Raw genomic sequence first — 23,011 nt, forward strand, 5'->3', positions numbered from 1 at the left:
TATGTATGCAACAACCGCGGCTAGGACTTTGTTAGCCCAAAAATGGAAATTACAAGAATTACCTACAATTGTGGAGTGGCAGATAAAAATGATGGACTATGCTGAACTTGCTAGATTGACATGCAAGATTCGTGACCAGGGGGAGACAAGGTTTCAAAAGGACTGGAGTAAATATGTGGACTATATGGAGAAAAACTGTAGATCATTAAAAACTCTCGCAGGATTAAAATAAACCTTACGAATTGACCAATATGTTAAAAAAGGAACTGCAAAAAAGGGAATTAACAAGAAACCCGCATGAAGGGAGGGGGGGAAGTCATAGCTCGGCGGAGCAAGGTAAAAGATGTGAATATAAGATTTTGTATAAAAGATTGGTTTTGTTAATTTGTTAAATTTGGAAAATTGGAATAAAATGTATTTTTAAAAAAAAACAGAACTGTTCAATACAGTCATACCTCGGGTTAAGTATGCTTCAGGTTGAGTACTTTCAATTTAAGTACTCTGCGGACTCGTCTGGAACGGATTAATCCACTTTCCATTACTTTCAATGGGAAAGTTCGCTTCAGGTTAAGTACGCTTCAGGTTAAGTACAGACTTCCAGAACCAATTAAGTACTTAACCTGAGGTACCACTGTATCCTGTGTGCACCTGGCAGTTATAGATTTATAGATTTGCATATGCACATAGATTTGTATCCTTTGTCCTTGTTAAGGATGGGTGAATCTGGCCAATTCATTTTTTCTTCCTTCTGCCCCCGCCCCTGAAGTTCACTTCACCCCATTTCCAAGTCAATCTTGCAGATTGTTTAAAAACTCCAAACTAAAACGCATGAAAATTTGGAAGCCATGTCTTCAAATTTGCGATTTTGCATGTTTTCAAACAATATTTCCCCTAATAAAATGTAGGGGCATCTTTTTTACACCGTCATTTCCAAAACTATATGCATTTTTGTGTAGTTTTTGGTTGGAGAAAAGTCCCAGAATTTGAAGAAGCACCTATTTTGAAGGGCAGTTATATTATATTATGTTTTGTTTGTTGCTTCAGGAAGTGTGAATTTGGGAGCCTTGCCCAGCCCCTTCCCAGCCCCTGTTCTGTTGAGATACAGTGGTACCTCGGGTTAAGAACTTGATTCGTTCTGGAGGTCCGTTCTTAACCTGAAACTGTTCTTAACATGAAGCACCACTTTAGCTAATGGGGCCTCCTGCTGCTGCCGCGCCGATTTCTGTTCTCATCCTGAAGCAAAGTTCTTAACCCGAGGTACTATTTCTGGGATGGCAGAGTCTGTAACCTGAAGCGTCTGTAACCTGAGGTTACAGGTGCCAACTGTCTGCACTTTCCAGAAAAAAACTGAAGACATTTTTGCTCTGACAAGCTTTCTCAGATGGACAAATTTGGTCTCAGCCATGGGTGCCTCCTTGGTGCTGTTTTCAAATTTATCTGATATTATTTTCTGTGTTGTTTTTAACTGCTTTTAATTGCCTTGAGATGTGAGGAAGCCAATGAATAAATCAATAAATACTGTTGCATATTAGTCCCTTCAGCTAAAGGTGTCCCCACAAACTATTGTATAACCCCAAGGAAACTCTGACTCTTTCCATTCTCGTGGGGACTCTAGGGCCAGCTTTCTTTCTTTCATTCTTCTTAAGCAGATGGTCCAACTTTAGTTACCTGAATTTCCCATTTCCTAACTTTAACCCCCCCCCCTCAGTTTGGTTCCTGTATAACAATAACATGCAAATATGTGTGTTCTTTAAACTGTAGCTATGAGCATGTGTTTAGGTTATCAGCGGAAACTTGGCCAGGAGTTGGGGAGGAAACTTAGAACGTGTACAACTCTGTCCAACAAGATAAAAATAAAAATCTGTATGTTGCTTCCCAACCACAGCAACTTGCTGTTAACAACAGCATAAGATCATAGGTACATCAGAAGCTGCTTTATAATAGCTCAGTATTGTCACTTCACTGACTGGCGGTGGCTTCCCAGAGTTTCAGAGGGAGAATAATCCCAGCCCTTCCTGGAGATGCTTGGGACTGAACCTGGCACCACCTGTGTGCAAAGCAGGCATTCTATCCTTGAGCTACGGCTCTTCTGTGGCTTACTGTGGCTCACAGGCCTGTTTCAGTACCAAGCCACTACCCTAGAGAAGGAGTATTTCTGAGCACATGCAGAGTTCTGTTTTCTAGTCATTGAGTGAGCAACAGCCTTTCCCTCTGCATGTCAAAGTTTCAATTATTGAGGAACAGAAACTGGAAATAACACAAAAATTGTAAGAGACATAGGCAAAGAGCCTTCTTGGTAGTGGCACCTGCCCTGTGGAATGCACTCCCACCAGATTCCAAGGAAATTATACAACTATCTGACTTTTAGAAGACATCTGAAGGCAGCCCTGTTTAGGGAAGTTTTTAATGTTTGATGTTTTATTGTGTTTTTAATACCCTGTTGTTGGAAGCCGCCCAGAGTGGCTGGGGAGGCCTGGCCAGATTGGCAGGGTATAAGTAATATATTATTATTATTATTATTATTATTATTATTATTATTATTATTAAATTTTCTTTGGGGGGGGAGAGTAGACAGGTGGGGGGGGCGGGGAGAGCAAGCGAGTTTCATTGAAAGAAAAAATGAGAAGCATAGTGTCTGTATATTCCAGGTCCCACAAAAGCTAGATATATATTTACCCTCTGGGAAACTGGAGATTAGGATTCATTGGGGTTGGGGAATTATTCCCCACCCCCAGATACATTTAGACAGAGGGGTTATTTGGGGGCAGATTTTATGTGCTGCAAAGAGTCGCTTTGTTTCTAAAGAGATCCCAGAGCTTTGGGCAAGGGGAAGGTCAAAAAAAAAACTTTTATCAGAATTTTGGAGCACCTTCCTTCCAAGGAAAGATTAGCATGTTTGCAGGATTTCAGAGCTAAAAGGCCATTTGGAGGTGGGGTTATCCATACCTCCCGATAAACTTTCCCCAGCACTTTCCTCTGAGCTGAGGTCCCTAGGTATCTGAGCCTGCTTAGGCATTGCAGCTGCAGCTACAGAACCGACTCCTTGGAACAACTCCCTGTTGCTTCTCTCTGCCACTGTTTCCTTTTGGACAGTGTCTCCGTTACAAATAGGGAGGAACAGATGGGGACGTGTCTTGGCCCTTCTGTGGACATTCCTTTCTGCTCCGACTCCCCTTACGTGGTTCCTGTGCTTATCAGCTCCATTGTCAGGCTCAGGCCAAACTCGATCCCTGCTGCGTGGCTGCTGTAGCGAAAATCGTTCTGCTTGGGAGCTGGACAAAACAAAGTCCGCTCATAGTTGTCCAAGCATATTGAGGCTCTTCTCCCCAGCCGCTCTGTTGCCAAGCCACCAGTTGTAATCTGTTTGGGGGCAGGGGTGTGTTATTCGAAGCACCATGCCCATTGCAAGGACAGAGGAAGCTGCCCTATGCCGAGTCAGGCCATTGGTCCATCTAGCTCAGTATTGTATCACTGACTAGCAGAGGCTCTCCTGGATTTTATACAGGGTTCTCTCCCAGTCCTACCTGCAGGGGATTGAACCTGGGACCTTCTGCATGCAAGACAGGTACCCTACCACCAAGGGACAAACATGAGTGACTGCAGCCCTTCACAATGATTAAGGTTCAGGGAATAACATGTTTCAGGGAATAGCTCAGTTGGTAGAGAACGTGACTCTTAAACTCAGGGTTTTGGGTTCGAGCCCCATGTTGGGCAAAAGATTCCTGCATTGCAGGGGGTTGGACTAAATGACCCTCAGTGTCCCTTCCAACTCTACAATTCTATGATTTTATAATTCTATGAATTCACAAGACAGGAAAGCCATAATCACTAGATATTGGCACCTCTCTCTGTGTTTGTATGCGTGTCAATCTCTAATGTGTGCTTGGGGATGGGGGAGAAAGTTGATTCAGTTCACCTTTAAAGGTGAATTTACCAAATTCACACTTTCCTAAACAATATAAGAATCAAAACACAGCCATCCTACAAAATTCATTCTTCCCTGAATTTTGCAGTGCAGTTCTCCAGCCAAACGCTATGTACAAAAAGGCATATATTAGGGGGAAATGTGCATAAAAGTGCATATATTAGTGAAAATGCCACACAGAAAAGCATTTTATTATGGGAACAAGCCAAGAGGGGGTTGGAGATGTTGCTTAGCAACCAGGCATAGCGGCATGATCTTCACTGAGGTAGCACATGCTTTGATTAGCTGTGCAGTTCTGAGAAAGTTTTTCCTTCATATGTTTGGTTAAAAGTTTTCCTGCTATGTAGAAGGCCTGAGCTAAGAAAGACAAGGCACCTCTGTAGCATTCTGTTCAAATTATACACTGTTTTTGTTAGGTTTGCTCAATAAAGTGTTATCAGGACTATTCTTTCTGGGTTCCCATCTGTGTTATTTAAGTGGCTATCAGTCCATCTAATTCTGATTGGTAGCATCTCCCCAGCGTTTAAGGCAGGGATCTTTCCCCCATCCTACTCTAAAATGTTCGGCCTTGCAGCTTCTGAAGTATGGAAACACTGTTGGGTTGCAGTAGTGACTCTCTGGATCCTTTTGAGAGCTTCAAATGGTGGAGTTCATTGTAAGGGCAGCTATGTTCCCAGGCATATTGGTCTCATCAAACACAACCCCACAAATAATAACTTTTTAAAACTACAAAGCTTGTTGTGCTTCTATCCTTTCAACGTGGCACTTTAAATTCCTCTTGCCTATAAAATTGCTCATTGGCAAAGGACACACCTATATCCATTTAACATGACAGAACTTAATTTTGTTAATGCTTCAGTGGTAAAGAATTGTCGCATCTTTCCCACGCCCAAAGTAGCGCTCGTAGGAACAAAAGAAGAGCCTGCTGGGTCAGGCCAAGGGCCCATCTAGTCCAGCATCCTGTCCCCACAAGTTTGTATGACAGGTGGCTGTCCCCATCTTGATCCTGGAGACTTGTCAGGCAAGGATGTGGAGAATGCAGGCTTAATCTTCCCATCAACTCTAGCCAGCTAAGCCAGCTCCCATTATTCCTCACCATTGACCATGCTAGTTTGGATGGACAGGAATTGACATTTGATGGGTGGGCAGGACCACCCATCTGTCAGCCACATGATGTCTCAATGACATCTTCAGGTGACCTGTTTCACCCTCCCCCACAATTTGAAATCACATCATTCAGGAAGAATGCACAGCACTTTGCAAGCGGTGGCCATCACCCGACAGAGCAGTGTTATGAAAAATGTACCCCAAAATGCGTTGCCTTTTAAGAAGGACAGACGCGGGTCGGAAGCTCCAAAATTTGCACTAAGTTCAGCTCCGCCGGGAAAATGACAGAGACCACACGATGCTGTCAGGAAAAACAAACTGATCCCTTTATTGCAGAATGCAAAGCTACAGCTGTAGGGTCCCTGCCTCTGGAAAGAAGGAAGGAACCCCCGGAAATGGTGAAGTCCCCCTATATACCCTCCTGTTCATGCATGGAAATCTCTGGACTAGGAGGGAGGGGGAGACAAGGGCGACGGGTGGGAGATCGGATTAGCTGGGTGCGGAGATGACTTCTCCTTTCAGATGGAGAGATGTCAATCTCTCTTCTCCTGTCGTTGATGGTGCTCCCTGTTGTTTGGCAGGAAGGGCAATCAGTCGAGATGGGTGCAGAGGTGGGGCAGTTCCTGGCGATTTCCATGGGGTGGAAGTCCGCCCGGCAGGTGTTTTCCTCCAGGCCATGGAAGGGTGGGCTACGTTGAGGATGGCAATTTATTTGAATAAAGTTGTTCCAGCTAATCCCTCTATTGTCCGTGTGTCCTTGAATGGGTATAGGGTGGTAGTAGGGCAAGGTTCAGGTGGGTTGGGATCATACAGGGTTCATACAGAAAATATACCTGGAAAACATACCTAATGCAGGGATTTCTAATTAAAAGGTAGCAGTCCTGACATATACAGTTCTAAGATATAAAACAGCAATTCTAATACAGAGGCAGCGGATAGAGATTTCATGGTAAGAGAACATATAATAGGCTGTATTATTAACTTGAGTAGAAAAGTTTAACTTTGGATTTGGGCGGTTTCCCCCCCCCTTCTTCTGAAAACATTGTTTTGTTCTGGGCGGAGGGGAGGTGGAGAGGGGAAATGTGTGAGTTTATGCTAACTGTTGTGCATATGCAGATCCTTAAGCCTTCCTTCAGGCAGGGTCGCGTCCTAGCTGGAGGGGTGGGGAGACAGGGAAGATGGCATTGAACAGGATTCTGGGTATTGCAGCTGTCACCCCTCTCTGTTCATTAATAATGGTGTCCTGCAACCCCCCCCCCCAATATGATTTTATAACAGCCCCCTCTCTGAGGCAATATTGTTGTGTAACAACCAATCATTGCCTCACATAATATTCTCCATTTCCCAGGTGGTACATTGGCACAACCTAGGGGTATGTGGTGGCGGCTCAAAGGGGGGCTTGGGAGAAGCATTTTATAAGAAATGGTATATGCCTTACATTACCGGGAAGGTCCACCAATGACTGAAAAATGCAGTTTCCTTGGAGTTTGCCTTTTGTGTGTTCTCAGGTGTAAAAGTTAGCTTTCTGGTCCCACACCTCCATCATGGCACAGCAGCAACAATCCCTGGTGAATCCCCTTAGGGCTTTCATATCGACCATGTCACCTGGCACTCACCATAGCTGCCACAGGTTTGGGCATGTCATGAGAGAGATGCCTTTGCCTTGGGCTTTCTATGGGATTTTTTTATTATAGGCTCTGGTCTTGCACTGTAGTAGGGAGTTGCTCAGTTACTCTTAAAGGGAGAAAGCTACTTGCACCTTGGATACACTTGCCCAATTAGAACTGACCCAATTATAATTTATACAGCCCCATAAAAACCATTCTGAAAAGGGCACATGTCCAAATTGGTCAATTTAATTCTATAAGGAATCATTCCAGGTAAATCAAGGCATATACACCTTCTTGTATCTGCTGGTTTCATGAATCCTGAAACTGCTTCTTGGTAAAAAGAAGGCTGGCACACTACAAAGTGCCAGGTGAGATAAGGAAATGTGGTCATAAATTGATCTAAATCTCAATAATGGACTATGCAATAGCCTGATCTTTTAGAAAACATGAGTCCTCCATTGGGCGTATAAGGAATAATACCACCATACAATAACTTACTATACATTAAACATGAAAACAATTACACACAAAAATGCCCCCCCCCTTTGTGGAAATAACATATACTTGTCAGGCATAGGTCAACGTTTCTGCATAATATCACGTAACATAAAACATAATTATATATCAGTTGCATATCTTGAGGCCAACTCTTAACAGGGCACAGAGTCCTGAAGTCAAAAGAGAGCATATGTCCTTGCAATTCACTTTCCCCCCTTTGTCAGCCCATATCCTTTTGGAATGAGATAGTTGTGGCCAGTTTGAAAACTCTGGTGTCTGTTGTTGCAGGTAAAAGTCTTGTGGTCCGGAGGATTTGGGTTCAAGGTTTTTTCCATCATTGCGTCTGTAGTAACATCTGTAGAAGGAGTATGCTGTAAGGGGCAGGGTTAGGGTACTTAAGGGCACAGTTAGAAGAAGGAAAGGGCAAAAGCCAAAGGGAAGAAGAGGGAAAAAGGGGAAAAAACATCTCCTGGAGTTTTCTTAGGAAGCTGCAAACAATAAAATCTTGATGCATTAAGTATTTTTTCTATATAATTACTACTGTTGTTAGCTGCTAAGTCTGTTTTCCTTTACCTAGGGGTTTATTATTATCATTATCATTATTATTATTATTATTACTACTACTACTACGGAAAGAATGACTTAGATGTTACATTCACATGTACAGAAATAAAGAGTAGAAATACAAAAAAAGTAGAAGTGCAAAATAAATCAAAAATAAGAACAAAATAATATTTAGATTACCACTCAAACAACAATTTTTTCAGATGGACTTGACACAAAAATCTCAGATTAAAAAAAAGAATTATTATCAAATAATATGAAGACATTATAAAGACCATACAGGTTAATATTGGACTGTAACCTAAAGATTTGAAGGTGAATGGTAAAATAATGGGGAAAAACCTTAAAAGTCATCATGTGCTATCTGATAAAAGAGAACTCTATGGGGAAAAACACAGATGGTACCTGAATAAACATCAGTCTAATAATGAGCATCTCAAATGAAAATAAAGAGTAGCAATCTAAAGTTGTACAAGTATGGTTAGATTAATTTCATAGACATAATGGAAAAACTGATTTAATAAATGAAAGCAGATTATTTGCAACCTAAAGAGAAGCATCAAAGTAAAGGAAATATATAAAACTATAGCGGGAAGTAAACTAATACAGCAGGGATTTAAGCTCGTTTTGCAGACTGTAAGGAAAGAAATTACTGTTTGTATCTCTTCACTACCCCCCCCTTTTTTTTTTGCTGTGGGAGAAAGGAAAAAATAAACACTTGTTACTGGGGTTTAGTCTTCTTAAAGGTTCACATATCCTTTAGAAATGTTCTTCCTGGGAAAGCTGTGAGAATAATTTTTGCATGTTAGGTTGGAACTTTGCAAGGGGGGAGGTTATGCAGGAGTTAATGCTTGGGGTGAAATGCAAATGCGAGATAAGTATCTGAAGGTGCTTCCTGAATACCCATTGGAAAGGGGGAGCAGACCCTTGGTTTGCATAGTCTGGAGTTTTTTCTAAGCCCTTGACTAAAATCACAATCAGTATCCTGTTGAAAGGGGAAACAAACAACAACAAAAAGTACTCAAGCGATGAAAGTACTCAAGCGATGAACTCAAAGTGGGAGTGCTGAGATATTTACCTCTGGAAAGAATTTTGCATATTAGATTTGGAATGATGGTCCAACACTTGACCCTTTTGTTTTCTCAAGTGACCCCCTGGAGTCAAAGACACATAAGGAAATTTAAACAAATTTTCCCCTGCATGGCACAGGCCCTTCAGCATTTGGTTGCTGTTTTTGTTTTGTTTTGTTTTTAACCTCCTTTTTCTCTCTATTTTTTCTCTTCAAGCTGGCATAGCCTCTGTGCATGTACAAAGTTCATGATTCAGAAATCCATTGTACCATTTGAAAGTGTTGCTGGTGTTGGCTGAATTACCATTTGAATAGAGGAAGGGAAGGGTGAATAGGTTAGATTTTACACAGAAACCCAACAATTTACACTTCCACCAAACCAGCAACAAAAAGTGGTCAAATTAAATTATTTTTGGTCAGTTTAAATCCATTTCTATAGCTTTTGTGTCCTGAGATATTTCTGACACCTCTTACTTCCTGTTCCTTGCTGCTTAGGAAGCAGGCTTATAAATCTTAAACTTTAAATATATAAAACTTCAACATCCAGACAACCCAATATTTTCACAGACAACCCAACCCAATATTTTCACAAGAAAGCTGCAAGAAAAGTTTGGTCAAATTAAACTCCTTAATGAAGTCATGGCACTAATTAGCCATGTTTACTGTACTATATAAACATCTCATACCCCAGGCAAAAGAAATCTAGATTTGCCCCCTTTATCTACAGGGTTTTTGGGGATACCCCAGGCAAAAGAAATCTAGATTTGCCCCCTTTATCTACAGGGTTTTTGGGGTGCAGACTTTTATTCAAAATATTTCACAAATGTGGATTATTATTATTAGTGTGCTTTCCCTCTAGTCATTAGCGGAACAATGACCCGCCCCCTTATGTACGGGTAAATGACCAGTCAGAATTCATAAATTGCAAATGTTTGGTTTTTTTTAAATAACTTCAGCCATGGGCAGACTAAAATTCCCTGCCCCCTCATATATGGGAAAATGGCTACAGGGTCACAATTCATAAGATATTTTCTGCCATTTATTTACAAGGGAAAATGGTCAAGACTTTCATATGTGCTTAAACTTTAAACCTTAATAGACAAAATGGTACAAACTTATATAATCACTCCTTAAAAACCAACGACACTCTTGTTCTAACTCTGAAAACCAATAATCTTTCCTTGCCAGAAAGCAGAGCTGGGCTGAATTTCAACCCATCACCACATCAGACACATTGCCTTTCACATAGCTCTAAAATGGAAGTTAGAAGGGACCCTGAGGTCATTTAGTCTAACCCTCTAAGATGCAGGATTCAGAAGATTTGACTGAGAATACCAACCCTATACAGAACCCTTTAGCAGATGAGTTTTTTCCTTAAGAGACTGATATCAGGAGCCCAACAAGAACCCTTCTGTCCAACACAATCAAAGTTAAAACTAGACTCAGATAGACAATTCCTGGCTATGGAAGCTCTACTTTTGACAAACAAATCGCCTTTATAGGAATAGCTGTTCAATTTTCCTTTAGTCAATATTCCTCTAGTCACTTGGAGAAAGACTCCCCTTTGTAGCCTCTCTCAATAACAACATTTGCACACCTCATTCTCATATTTATCATGTTTAAGATTGATTGGTTCAACATTGTTTCTTTATACTAGAAATTTAAAACAAGTTGGCAGTTTTAACTATGCACACTTAAGAAGGCAGTCTATGGATGTTGTGGCCAATTTATACACAACCCCATAACATTTCTAAACATTGAGTACATCTCTTATCCACTTATAGCTGGAGTTTATGAAGTGAACATTTTCAAGTTTCGAAATATTTTCAAAGCATTGAGCAAGCATTTTCAAAGTTACAACTCTTTATTTTCCTTCATCCTGCCCCTCTTTTTACTTTTGGAGAGGAAAAAATGGCCTTCTACAGCCTCTTTAAAATAAACCTTTACACACTACGTCCACTCTTTTTAATATTTGCCATGTTTTTTTGGGTTGATCAAGCCCTTACATAAAAATTATTTAAGCAAGCTTGCATTTTGTTTTGGTTTTTTTTTCTTTTGTTTTTTTAGACCCTGAAACATTTCTTAAATACAATTGGAGGCGTCTATCAGAGTTCAGACGGGAAGTAAGCTCTCCTTGGGCTTATTTCTCCCCTGAAGCCTGCAGAGTTGTCTCTTTGGACAGGGGTGCACCCATTTTTGCCCTGGTCAGTCTCCGAAGGGGCACTTGCGCAAGTTCTAGCCCTGGGCAGTCTCCGACGGGGCTGTGGGGTCTCTCGGGGTTCTGGGGACTCCTTGGGAACCTGGGGCACGTCTAAGGAAAGTGGACAGACTCCGATAGGAAAGTGGACCGACTCCGATAGGAAAGTGGGCTTGGGAAGGTTTGCTAAAGGGCTCTCTAAGGGAAAATGGGGTTTGGAAAGTCTCCTTAGGAAAACGTTCTAGGAAAGTGGACACACTCCGAGGAGGACTCCTATTCCCACCCACAATTTAATAGTGCCACAGCAATCTCCCTGCCTCTTGCTCTCTAGACTCAGGTCCTACTGAACGCTTGCCTACGCAATGCCAGATCGGACCTGAGGAATGCAAAGTAGGAAAAGGGAACGGGCGCACTTGCAATCTCTGGTCATGGGTCATACCTAACAAAAGGTCGCCATGGCAGAGGGGCGTCTTCACCCGGGATAGCTAAGCGAGAGAAGGAAGAGTTGCCAAGGCTCGCTATCTGGGCAAAACTCCGACGGACAACAAGCCTTGGGGAGGAAAAGGGCAGCCGCAAAACCTCCAGCCTGGGCAGACTCCGACGGGCTTTGGGCTTTTTGGCTATGAAAAATAGGAAAGAGTTTGATTGCTGTGACAATTCCCACCCCGAAAAGCCAATTTCCCTATTGATACTCACGTCGCAGCGCGCTGCCTTCTTTTCCTGAAGCTTGATCACCTCGCGACAACAGGAGAAGAAAATCTTGGAAAACAACCCCCACGGCCGTCTGGATCCTGTTTGTTTTCCCTGTGTGGTCCCGCTAAGGATCCCAGTTAGGCCAGAACTCCAGGGACAGTCGGGGAAGGGGATCCCCCCTGCAAATGGCTGGGTGCGCTTGGGCTCCCCAACCACGGCGCCCCAAGAGTACGGCTAAACGGAGTCTCCTGCCTGGCTCGCCATATTGTTATGAAAAATGTACCCCAAAATGCGTTGCCTTTTAAGAAGGACAGACGCGGGTCGGAAGCTCCAAAATTTGCACTAAGTTCAGCTCCGCCGGGAAAATGACAGAGACCACACGATGCTGTCAGGAAAAACAAACTGATCCCTTTATTGCAGAATGCAAAGCTACAGCTGTAGGGTCCCTGCCTCTGGAAAGAAGGAAGGAACCCCCGGAAATGGTGAAGTCCCCCTATATACCCTCCTGTTCATGCATGGAAATCTCTGGACTAGGAGGGAGGGGGAGACAAGGGCGACGGGTGGGAGATCGGATTAGCTGGGTGCGGAGATGACTTCTCCTTTCAGATGGAGAGATGTCAATCTCTCTTCTCCTGTCGTTGATGGTGCTCCCTGTTGTTTGGCAGGAAGGGCAATCAGTCGAGATGGGTGCAGAGGTGGGGCAGTTCCTGGCGATTTCCATGGGGTGGAAGTCCGCCCGGCAGGTGTTTTCCTCCAGGCCATGGAAGGGTGGGCTACGTTGAGGATGGCAATTTATTTGAATAAAGTTGTTCCAGCTAATCCCTCTATTGTCCGTGTGTCCTTGAATGGGTATAGGGTGGTAGTAGGGCAAGGTTCAGGTGGGTTGGAATCATACAGGGTTCATACAGAAAATATACCTGGAAAACATACCTAATGCAGGGATTTCTAATTAAAAGGTAGCAGTCCTGACATATACAGTTCTAAGATATAAAACAGCAATTCTAATACAGAGGCAGCGGATAGAGATTTCATGGTAAGAGAACATATAATAGGCTGTATTATTAACTTGAGTAGAAAAGTTTAACTTTGGATTTGGGCGGTTTCCCCCCCCCTTCTTCTGAAAACATTGTTTTGTTCTGGGCGGAGGGGAGGTGGAGAGGGGAAATGTGTGAGTTTATGCTAACTGTTGTGCATATGCAGATCCTTAAGCCTTCCTTCAGGCAGGGTCGCGTCCTAGCTGGAGGGGTGGGGAGACAGGGAAGATGGCATTGAACAGGATTCTGGGTATTGCAGCTGTCACCCCTCTCTGTTCATTAATAATGGTGTCCTGCAACCCCCCCCCCCCCAATATGATTTTATAACAGCAGCAATATCTGCAACCCCACTTTTGGCTTAGCTGCACTTTTGCCTGCAGGGAGGTTGGTACTGTGCAGAGCCAATCCAGTGCGAGGCCCCATCCTTCATCACCCACCGCTCCTGGGATCTTTAAAGCAGACTTGGACCAGGGAACCAGCTGGCTGGCCATGCTTGGAAAGCCCAGTGCAAAGCACTGACGATCATCTTAATCTAGGGATTTGTTATCCGTGTTTATAAGCACTCTCTCTTTCCCCCCTTTAGTTGTCTGTCTGCTTGCCTGAACAGTGCTGCCGTATGCACAGCAAATAAAATACTGCACTGTTAGCATGTGCATGCTATAGGCAGCGAGTGTGTGACCTCTCACATCCCTTCCACTTGTGCAAAGAGTTACCTCTTGATATTCTCTAATCAATAGGATGCCTTTGGCACAGTAAGCTCCTGTTTGAGGTTTCATTTGTGTGTGGTTCTCTCCCCCCCCCCTCACTTGAAGGAGGAAGCCAAGCTAACTTTAAATGAAACAATAACTTCAGGCAAAAGGTGAGTTCCTCCCTGGGGGACAGTTTGCTTTTAGGTTTAAGAGGACACCTTCTCCCAAACTGTGGCAAAGGCAACTGGCCCTATGGCATTCTTTCCTTTGGGTGCTTTTAAACAAAGCCAGCAGGAGCCTCCCCTGTATCACACAGAGACGTCATCACGGGAGATGGCGGTTAAGCTTCTTTGGCAATTGACTTGATGATGTTAAAGTTGATGATTAAAGTTTCTGTGCTTACGGAGGGGATTCCGTAAGGAATGGTTACGAAAACCTCCAGTGTGCCTTCCTGCATCAGATAAAGATCTATCTAGTGCTTTCTTTCCATTTTAGATTGTAAGGTCTTCAGGGCAGGGGCCTGTCATACTGCTCTATGTCACGTAAACTGATGGAAAATCTATTGGGTTATTTTTATAGTTGCATGCATTTCTTTAAAAAAAAAAATCCAAGGGAGAACTAGCACAAAAGCAGGCAGCGGGGAATTCCCTGAAGCTCATGAAAGCCGCCAGCAGTGGTTGTTCCCAGCATCTGGTCCTTAGGGGTTGATTGTCTCTAATAAGGGAGGTTTGCTTTAGGTATCATGGCGAGTAACTACTGATGGATGGTTCCTCTGCCAACTGGCCCGACACTTCATTCGAAAGCTGTCGAAGCAAGGTCACTGCATCTTGTGGCTGGGAGTTCTACAAGCGAATGGAGTGTTAAATGGGAAGGAGTTTTTATTTTTGTCAATCTTGAACTGGCTGCAAATTAAATCCACTGGTTGACATGTTGCTCACTCCAACCTTACCCTGAGTTCGTTTATCATGAAAACAAAAGAAAGAAAGAAACCCAGTTTATACCTCACTAAATGGGAAATGCAATAGCTTGAATCTGGAAAAAAGGCACCCTCCCTCCAATGGCCCTGAAACTTCCCCTTGATCCCACCTGGCTCTGCATCCATTCCTACTGTGCCCATAGCACAGTGGTGCAGAGCACACAGAATGGCCCAAGTTCATTCCCCAGAATCTCCAGGTAAAAGGATCACATAGCAGCCGATGAAGTAAATGCCTTCCCTAAGCCCTGGGGAGCCAGTACAAATGGTCTGATTTATTTATTGGTGATGAAGAGCATAAAATCAACAAATAATTCATGGAAGAAATATGAAATATATCACAGAGCCAATTAATTCATCCCCCTATGAGGCAGTTTCATAGTAGATCCCTGCATATGCTTTTGAGTACCTTCCGGGGGGGGGGCGTGTCTAATAAATGCAAACAGGTGAATGTTGCCATAGCTCTTAGACCTGCTGTTATGGTGGTAAGGTTCTAACCTTTCACCTTTGTTCTCTGGAGGCTGTGATCGTGTGTGTGTGTGTGTGTGTGTGTGTGTGTGTGTGTGTGTGTGTGTGTGTGTATTCTTGTTGTTACTTTCATGGTTGGCTGACAGTAATATATGAGATACAGGTAGGTAGCCGTGTTGGTCTGACGCAGTCAAAACAAAATTTAAAAATCCTTCCAGTAGCACCTTAGAGACCAACTAAGTTTGTCATTGGTATGAGCTTTCGTGTGCATGCACACTTCTTCAGATACACTGAAACTATGAGTAATATATGTTTGTTTGTTTGATTGATTGATTAATTAATTCATCAACATAGATGCATCAACCCTCAGGGGGGCAGCCTAGGTGGTACTTGCCTGATGTTCATTGGGAGCACATTCCAAAGGGCAGGTGCCACCACACTAAAAGCCCTGATCTTTGTGGAAATGAGGCAAATCCTGGGAGCATCCAACACAACTAAGATTGTCCCTCCTAAGGAGTGAAGTGACTGGGCAAGAATATACAAGGCAAGGCATTCTGGGAGGCACCCTGCTCCCAAGTTGTTCATGGCTTTATAATGCCGTATATAAGCAGCCAGTGAAACATGCCATATTTCAGTGCAGGTGTTATGCTGCACTGTCAAATCGGGTGCCCCACTCAACAGCCTTGCTGCTGCGTTAAGGCAGCTTCTTCTGTCCTCCTTTGACTTCTTAGCCCTTCAGGATATGCACAGCTGATGTCATGTGATGTTGGGCAAGGGAAATGTGGGCATGGTTCATCCAAAACAGCCCAGTGGGCTTAATTGCATCCATGGACCAGAGGTATCTCGCCACAGCTTTAAAATATTGACTAGCTTCTCTACATCGTACGGTTTCTCTAAATGAAGGTGCCCCCCCCCCAAAAAAAATATGCTTGGCATGGACATTTGTGTGCATGCAGCAAGAACCACAACCTTCCTTCTCTGTTGGTCTCCTCTTGACTCATCCATTTTCTTCCTGCCTTGTCAGACCACCCCTAACTCTTTTCCTGTCCTTGCTTTGGCCTTAATGGGGGACTCCCCCATTTATTCCCCCTTGCTCTGACTGTGGTAAAGGGGACCAAAATGGACAAGCAAAATGGTTGCAACACCTTCTTTAAGGCTAAAGACAGGTGGTGGGTGGGAGCTTCTGGAAATGATTGATGGAATCATAGTCAGAGCCTTCCAGGATTAGCCAAGGAAACTGATAAGCAAACACTGGATTGAAGACAGGGAAAATAAAGTAATGGGGGGGGGGGAGAGGGAGTTTGTATCCAGCCACTGGGCCAGGTCCTTATCTCTCCATTCCTCTGTCAGTCAAGTACTGTACTAGTATCAATCCCTAGTATCTCTAGGTAGGACTGGGAGAGAGTGCCTGCCAGTCAAGGAAGACAATACTGAACTAGATGGGCCAGGGATCTGAATCAGTATAAGGCAGTTTTCTATGCTCCTGTTCATTTTGCAGAGAAGGGCCCTTGACTTCTGCCCTAAAGACCTACCCGGATGGCACCCAAATTGCATTTTGGGCCCCTCCTGCTCCTCCTGCTGTGTGGGGCACTTGACTTCTTCCCCAAGAGTCCCATTCTGATGGTGCAATGTGGGTACATACATCTCCTTTAGGGGCAAGAGGCATTCATCGCCCACTCTTGAGATTTAACATCCCCTGGGGGGAAGGAGCTGAGCCTTGAAGAATGACAGTTCTAGCAAAATCTGAGGAAGCACATTTGAAGAAGGCATTCCTGACAGGCCCAGAGAAATGGGGACAGCAGTTTACCAGGGGGCAGGAATGAGAAAGGAGGGCCTGTCCATGATAAACAGGGACAGTTGGAAAACGTATGTGTCAGAGTAAGTGAATGCAAAACGATCGGCCCTTGAGTCCCAACTCAGCACTTCTTTCTTTGAAAAACTCCTGCTTGTTAACATGAAGAGAACAAAATAAGGTCAAGCCTGTGCTTGGTACGGAATGGGGGGGGCACACAGAGGAAACCTTGCTCACTCATTAACTACACTTAAAAGAAACAAAACAAAAACTCAATAAGGGAGAATACTGGGCGGACTTTAAACTGACAGTGCCTTGTGGACCTGACAGGGCTATGGATTATTATCTTCTCTCTCTCTTTCTCTTTTAACACACATTGTTAGTTTACGAGGCTCACCTTCCTGATTTTAGTTTGTCGACAGATGTGCAGAGAGTTGAATCCTGCTGGCTGCAATCCCTTTTCATCCCTGGGTGGTGGAGCTTGGGGCATGCATTTCTGAGCATGGACAGAGTACCCAGGCGGAAGATGAGGAGAGATTTTTATCAGCACCTCAGTTCCACTTACTTGAATAGGATATGATTGCCCTACTGGGATAAAATTCCCACTCGGTCACCATATTTTTGGAGTGAACTGGAGCCAGTGTGGATCAATTGAACAGAGGCCTGTTTATGAATACATTTAATAATAATAATAATAATCCAAAGAGCTTGAAGTGGCACAGTTTTTGCCCCCTCCGTTTTATCCTCGTAACAACCCTGCAATAAAGGTCAAGCAGAGTGATCAAGATTAAACTGCAAACAAACAAACAAACAAAATCCTGTATATTTTGAGGAAATATGTTAAGATTATTTTATGTCAGGCATCCCCAAACTTCGGCCCTCCAGATGTTTTGGACTACAGTTCCCATCATCCCTGACCACTGGTCCTGTTAGCTAGGGATCATGGGAGTTGTAGGCCAAAACATCTGGAGGGCCACAGTTTGGGGGTGCCTGTTTTACGTGGTACAAGAGGGAGGGGGAGGAGAGAGAGTGTGTAATATTTATTTATTGGTTTAATTTAGTTATTTATTTATTGCTTTTCTAAGATGCCCTTCCTCCTCATGGGGGAGGGGATTAGAACTCAGGGTCCCTCCAGTGCATCTTGACTGGCAAGAGATCCAGGACAGACAAAAGGGAAGTCCTTCTGATGCCCTTATGGATATGTGCTCCTCCCAGATCAGTGATATGATTTGCAGCAAGGTTGGGTAACCCTGTGTCCCTTCTGATGTGTGGCCAGTGGCTAGGGATGATGGGAGATGTTGTCTGACAACAACCATAATGGCTTCCCTCACCCCTGACATGCACAATCCTCACGACAACCCTGTGAGGTAGGTTCGTCTGAGAATCAGCGAGTCAGTAAGAAGGGACCCTGATTGGGAGCGACACTGCCCAGTGAACTTCATGGGTGAGGGTCTCTTTAGACTTAATCTGAGCCTCTAATCCAGGGGTCAGCAACTATTTTCAGCCGTGGGCTGCTCCACCATCCCTCAGACCATGTGGGGGGCTGGACTATATTTTGAAGGAAAAAATGAACGAATTCCTATGCCCCACAAATAACCCAGAGATGCATTTTAAATAAAAGCACACATTCTATTCATGTAAAAACACCAGGCAGGCCCCACAAATAACCCAGAGATGCATTTTAAATAAAAGGACACATTCTACTCATGTAAAAACACACTGATTCCCGGACCATCAGTGGGCCGGATTGAGAAGGCGATTGGGTTGCATCCGGCCCATGGGCCTTAGGTTGCCTATCCCTGCTCTAATCTGTACCCCCTCCCACAGATATTGTTGGACTCCAGCTCCCTTCAGGCTTGACCATTGGGATGGCGCTGTGGTCTAAACCACTGAGCCTCTTGGGCTTGCAGATCGGAAGGTTGGCAGTTCAAATTCCCGCAACGGAGTGAGCTCCCGTTGCTCCATCCCAGCTCCTGCCAACCTAACAGTTCGAAAGCACAACCAGTGCATGTAGATAAATAGGTACTTCTGTGGCAGGAAGGTAAATGGCATTTCCGTGTGCTCTGGTTTCCATCACGGTCTCCCGTTGTGCCAGAAGCGGTTTAGTCATGCTGGCCACATGACCCAGAAAGCTGTCTGTGGACAAACGGTGGCTCCCTTGGCCTGAAAGTGAGTTGAGCGCTGTAACCCCATAGTTGCCTTTGACTGGACTTAACTGTCCTGCTCACTGGGACTGATAGAAGTTGGAGTCTGATAGTTTCTGGGATGTTGACCTTCTGTGCTGCCTGCAATTAAAATTAGACTTCCTGTCTTTACATCACGCCTTCCGTTTGCCTCATGATTTGGAATTGTCCCCCTTTTGAGCTTCTGCAAGCCTTTGGCTTCAGGCTGATACTGTGCATGGCACATGTCCGTCTTACCAAATATCTGAGATCCTTTTTACCTGGAGGTGCAAAAAATAAAACCTGGGCATATCCGCACCACCATGCATTTAAAGCATATGAATTTCCCCCAAAGAATGCTGGTAACTATAGTTTACCCCTCCACATACCTGCAATTCCCAGCACCCTTCTACGATTCCCGGGATTCCTTGGGAGAAGCCATGTGTTTTAAATTTTTGCATGTATCCAACCCATGCCAAACCGCATTCTCCCTATTGTGGGTTGTGCGCTCTAGAGCTGAGCACAGAATCTCTGTTCTCTCGTTGTTTCTCCTACCTTTTCAAATGTTTGTAATTGCTAGTTAATGTTTGCTTATATCTCTGATGGCTGAATGACAAGGTTCATCTATCAAGTGTTTTTTATTTTTTACGGCCTTTTTCAAAGATGGAAGCATTAAAAAACAAAGGGGGAAATGTCACTGTTCTCTTCTTTCCTGCAACCCCCCCCCCATTCCCTTGCTTTGATGTGGAGGCTTAATAGTGTTTTAGAGAAGTCTGTGGTGTACTCGGCACAAGCTATTTTCTGATGTGAAAGTGGGAATCTTTAGCTTTTGTTATAAATGTTGCTCGTCCTTAAGATCAATTGAAAAGCAACACTTGCATGGATAGAGGAAAAAGATGAATATGTAGAGACTGCAGGGTGCTAGAATAGATGGGCCATTGGCCTGATCCAGCAGGCTAATCTTAAGTTCTGAAGTTTTGGGATTTTTTTGAGGACTGGCAGGTTGCAGCGTCTGAATGCACCTCTCTACCAGGGAGGCTAAAGTAACTGTCATGCTTGATTTATATCTGTGCTTTTCATGCTGTCTTAAAGGTAAAGGTAAAGGGACCCCTGACACCCCATCCTTTATCCCCATTTACCAGCCAAAATGAGACAGGCACCTGGCATGATAATGTTTAACAGTAAAGGGACCCCTGACCATTAGGTCCAGTTGTGACCGACTCTGGGGTTGCGGCACTCATCTCATGTTATTGGCCGAAGGAGCCGGCGTACAGCTTCCAGGTCATGTGGCCAGCATGACAAAGCCGCTTCTGGCGAACCAGAGCAGCACACGGAAATGCCGTTTACCTTCCCGCCGGAGTGGTACCTATTTATCTACTTGCACTTTGACGTGCTTTTGAACTGCTAGGTTGGCAGGAGCTGGGACCGAGCGACGGGAGCTCACCCCATCGCAGGGATTCGAACTGTCGACCTTCTGATCGGCAAGCCCTGCCTAGGCTCTGTGGTTTAACCCACAGCGCCACCTGCGTCCCATCATGTTGACTTACTTGATAGTTATCCTGATATGCTTTTACTTTTTGAGATGTGATTGATTTTCTTTTTTAAAGTGAGTGCTGATTATTATTATTATTATTATTATTATTATTATTATTATTATTATCATACTTGAGATTTTGAGTACTGCTTAGAGGGGATATGTTTATTTTAAAAAGCAGCGTGTGCATGATTAAAATCAATAAATAAATTTAGCACTGTTGCTTTCCCACAGACAAGAGCATTTTGCATGGGAAATTTGCAGCTGTTGATGCAAGGCAAAGGTGAAATTTGAACCCATGCCCCTCTGATTCTGTGCCTCCCCCCAAGCTCTTTACTGGATCACACCAGCATTCCATGTCTTCCTGCAGCTTTTGTTTAATATTTCTTGGGATTTTTTTTATTTTTATTTTTTTTGTATCTCTGCCAAGCTAATATTGACAACAAGATAGGATATTTACGTGGGAGCTATTTTTCCGTAGCCAAAAAACCCCATCCCCAAACACGTTTGCATTTTTCTGAACAATACTGTTATTTCAAGATAAGAAATTAAAACAAACAACACCCCCCACAGCATACACACAAGTAAACGTGCATAAAATTGTGGTATGAAGCTCGGTTTTTCAGATTTTTACATGTTTACCTGGAAGTAAATACCATTGAATTCAGTGGGGCTTACTTCTGAGTAGACATGCACAGGATCATACTGTGATGTAGTTCAGACATGGCCATTTTGTCAAGTCTTCTGCGCAAAAGGACAAATTTTAACTTATGTTCTGAAAAGTTTGCCAGCTGTTTCACTAGTAAGTGAAATTTAGAGGCCAGGAGGCGTTTTCAGGTTGCATGAGACGGGGTAGGGAAGTCCTCACTTTGGGTGACATTCAATCCATTGATTTCAATTAATCTACTCTGAGTAGTGTTGGATATCAACCTTTAGCATTAAAACTCCCTGAGCATTTTCTACATAATATTGTTATGCTGTACGAACACATGAGCTCTCTCACTGCCTCAAATTACAGTTACAGCCTCAGTTTTGTTTTTGAAGATTTGGCATCAATCATTACGTTTCTGCAAAATAATAGAATACAAAAGTAAGCTCTCTTTTTTTTTGCAAAATTCAGTCATACACAAATTCGTAGACACAGTGAAATGACTAGAACTGATGTAGTGGCTCATTAATTTCAGAGGATCTTCTGTGAGTATGACTAATGCTAAGATAAAACCCAGTAAAACTTTATAAAGGGAAACAGGTGAGAAAGGGGAGATGGGAGTGAAAACAAGAGTCAGAAATTGCCTCTGGAGGCAAGCCACCAAATCGAGGGATCCTATACACATTACAGTATAGCCTAATTCTGCCTAAAAACACATGAAATATTGTATTTTCCTCTCCCACTATGTTATTAAAAATAATTGCTCCATATTGCAATTATCTTATTATTACAGTATCTCGGGTTACAGTATTTGAATACTTGTTCATTTTATTCTGGCTACTTTATCCCACTTTTAATTTCCCATCTGATATTAAGGGGATGTTGTTGTTTTTTAACCCTAGTTATAGCTGATGATTCATTAAGGAAATGAATAGGATACAATTTGATTGTGAAAAATTTAGCACCCACAAGGGAGGCCTGCAGACGTGATAAAATGCACACCCGCATTCTTGGACATCAAGCAGCTCTATGAGAGAAAATAAATGCTGACTAAATTCTTAGGAACACAGGAAGCTGCCTCTACAGTACAGCAACTCAGGGCTTCTCTGAGAAACCTGGTTTACTGATCATTTATCCTGATTTCCTTGCACAAAGCTTACAGGGGAGTTGGAACACATCTGGTCACTATCAACCATTCATTCCAATTCATTTACAACAACATGCATTTATCCTGAATTCATCCTGATTTGCTTGCAGGGTATGTATACATTTCTTCCTATAAATCATTTGCTTTTTCAAACCATATAATAAGAAAGTCACTAATAAGAGTGTGGGGAAAATATACAGACTTGTTAGAATGGAAAACACCATGGTAGCTGTCACCTACTGAAGCATTTTCACTTAAGTCGACCAAAAAAGTAAGTTGGTTGACATACAGAGGGTTATTAACAGAGGATGAAGGTAAACTCAAATTTAAGGAGTACGATGAGTTGAAAGATTATTTACAAAGTTGGTTACACCATAGGCAACTAAATGATATTTTTAAAGGAAGATAATAAAAAAGGTCTCCAGATTTAGCCTCCAGATTTCAAAAAGAAATAGTGGAAGAGAATTTTAAGTTGCTTAAAAAAGCATGTAGTATTTTATTAGAATGGGAAACTAAAGATGAAGAAGTTAAATCAGTTATGATTAAATGGGTCCAGGATGTGGGACACAACATTCAATTTGAAAGTTGGGGGAAACTGTGGAAAGTTGATATAAAATTTACAGATTGCATATTATTAAGAGAGAATTACATGAAAATGATGTATAGATGGTGTATTACACCATTGAAAATGGCTAAGATGTTTAGGAAAGAAAATAATAGATTCCCCAAAAATGTATGATTATTTGTTTGAATCCCTTCCACAAAACAGTCACAGTCTGGAGAGGCACCTTCAGACTTTGTCTGTCTTGCCCAGAATCAGCTGCTCTGGCTTGGTAGCATCCCTCTCCGGGGTCCTGGACGGGGGAATCAGTCCCATCACCTGCTTCCTTTTTAATGGGA

At 43.2% G+C, this 23,011-nt stretch overlaps 1 protein-coding gene across 1 annotated transcript in view; it reads right to left on the reverse strand.

Annotated features, from left to right (window-relative positions):
• The window catches only part of CA4 (carbonic anhydrase 4), a 46,754-nt gene that overhangs the window by 22,974 nt on the left and 769 nt on the right, over positions 1 to 23,011 (reverse strand). The gene's annotated exons all lie outside the window — the stretch shown is intronic.

The sequence above is a fragment of the Zootoca vivipara genome, chromosome 15, assembly GCF_963506605.1.
Source record: "Zootoca vivipara chromosome 15, rZooViv1.1, whole genome shotgun sequence".
Taxonomy (NCBI): domain Eukaryota; kingdom Metazoa; phylum Chordata; class Lepidosauria; order Squamata; family Lacertidae; genus Zootoca; species Zootoca vivipara.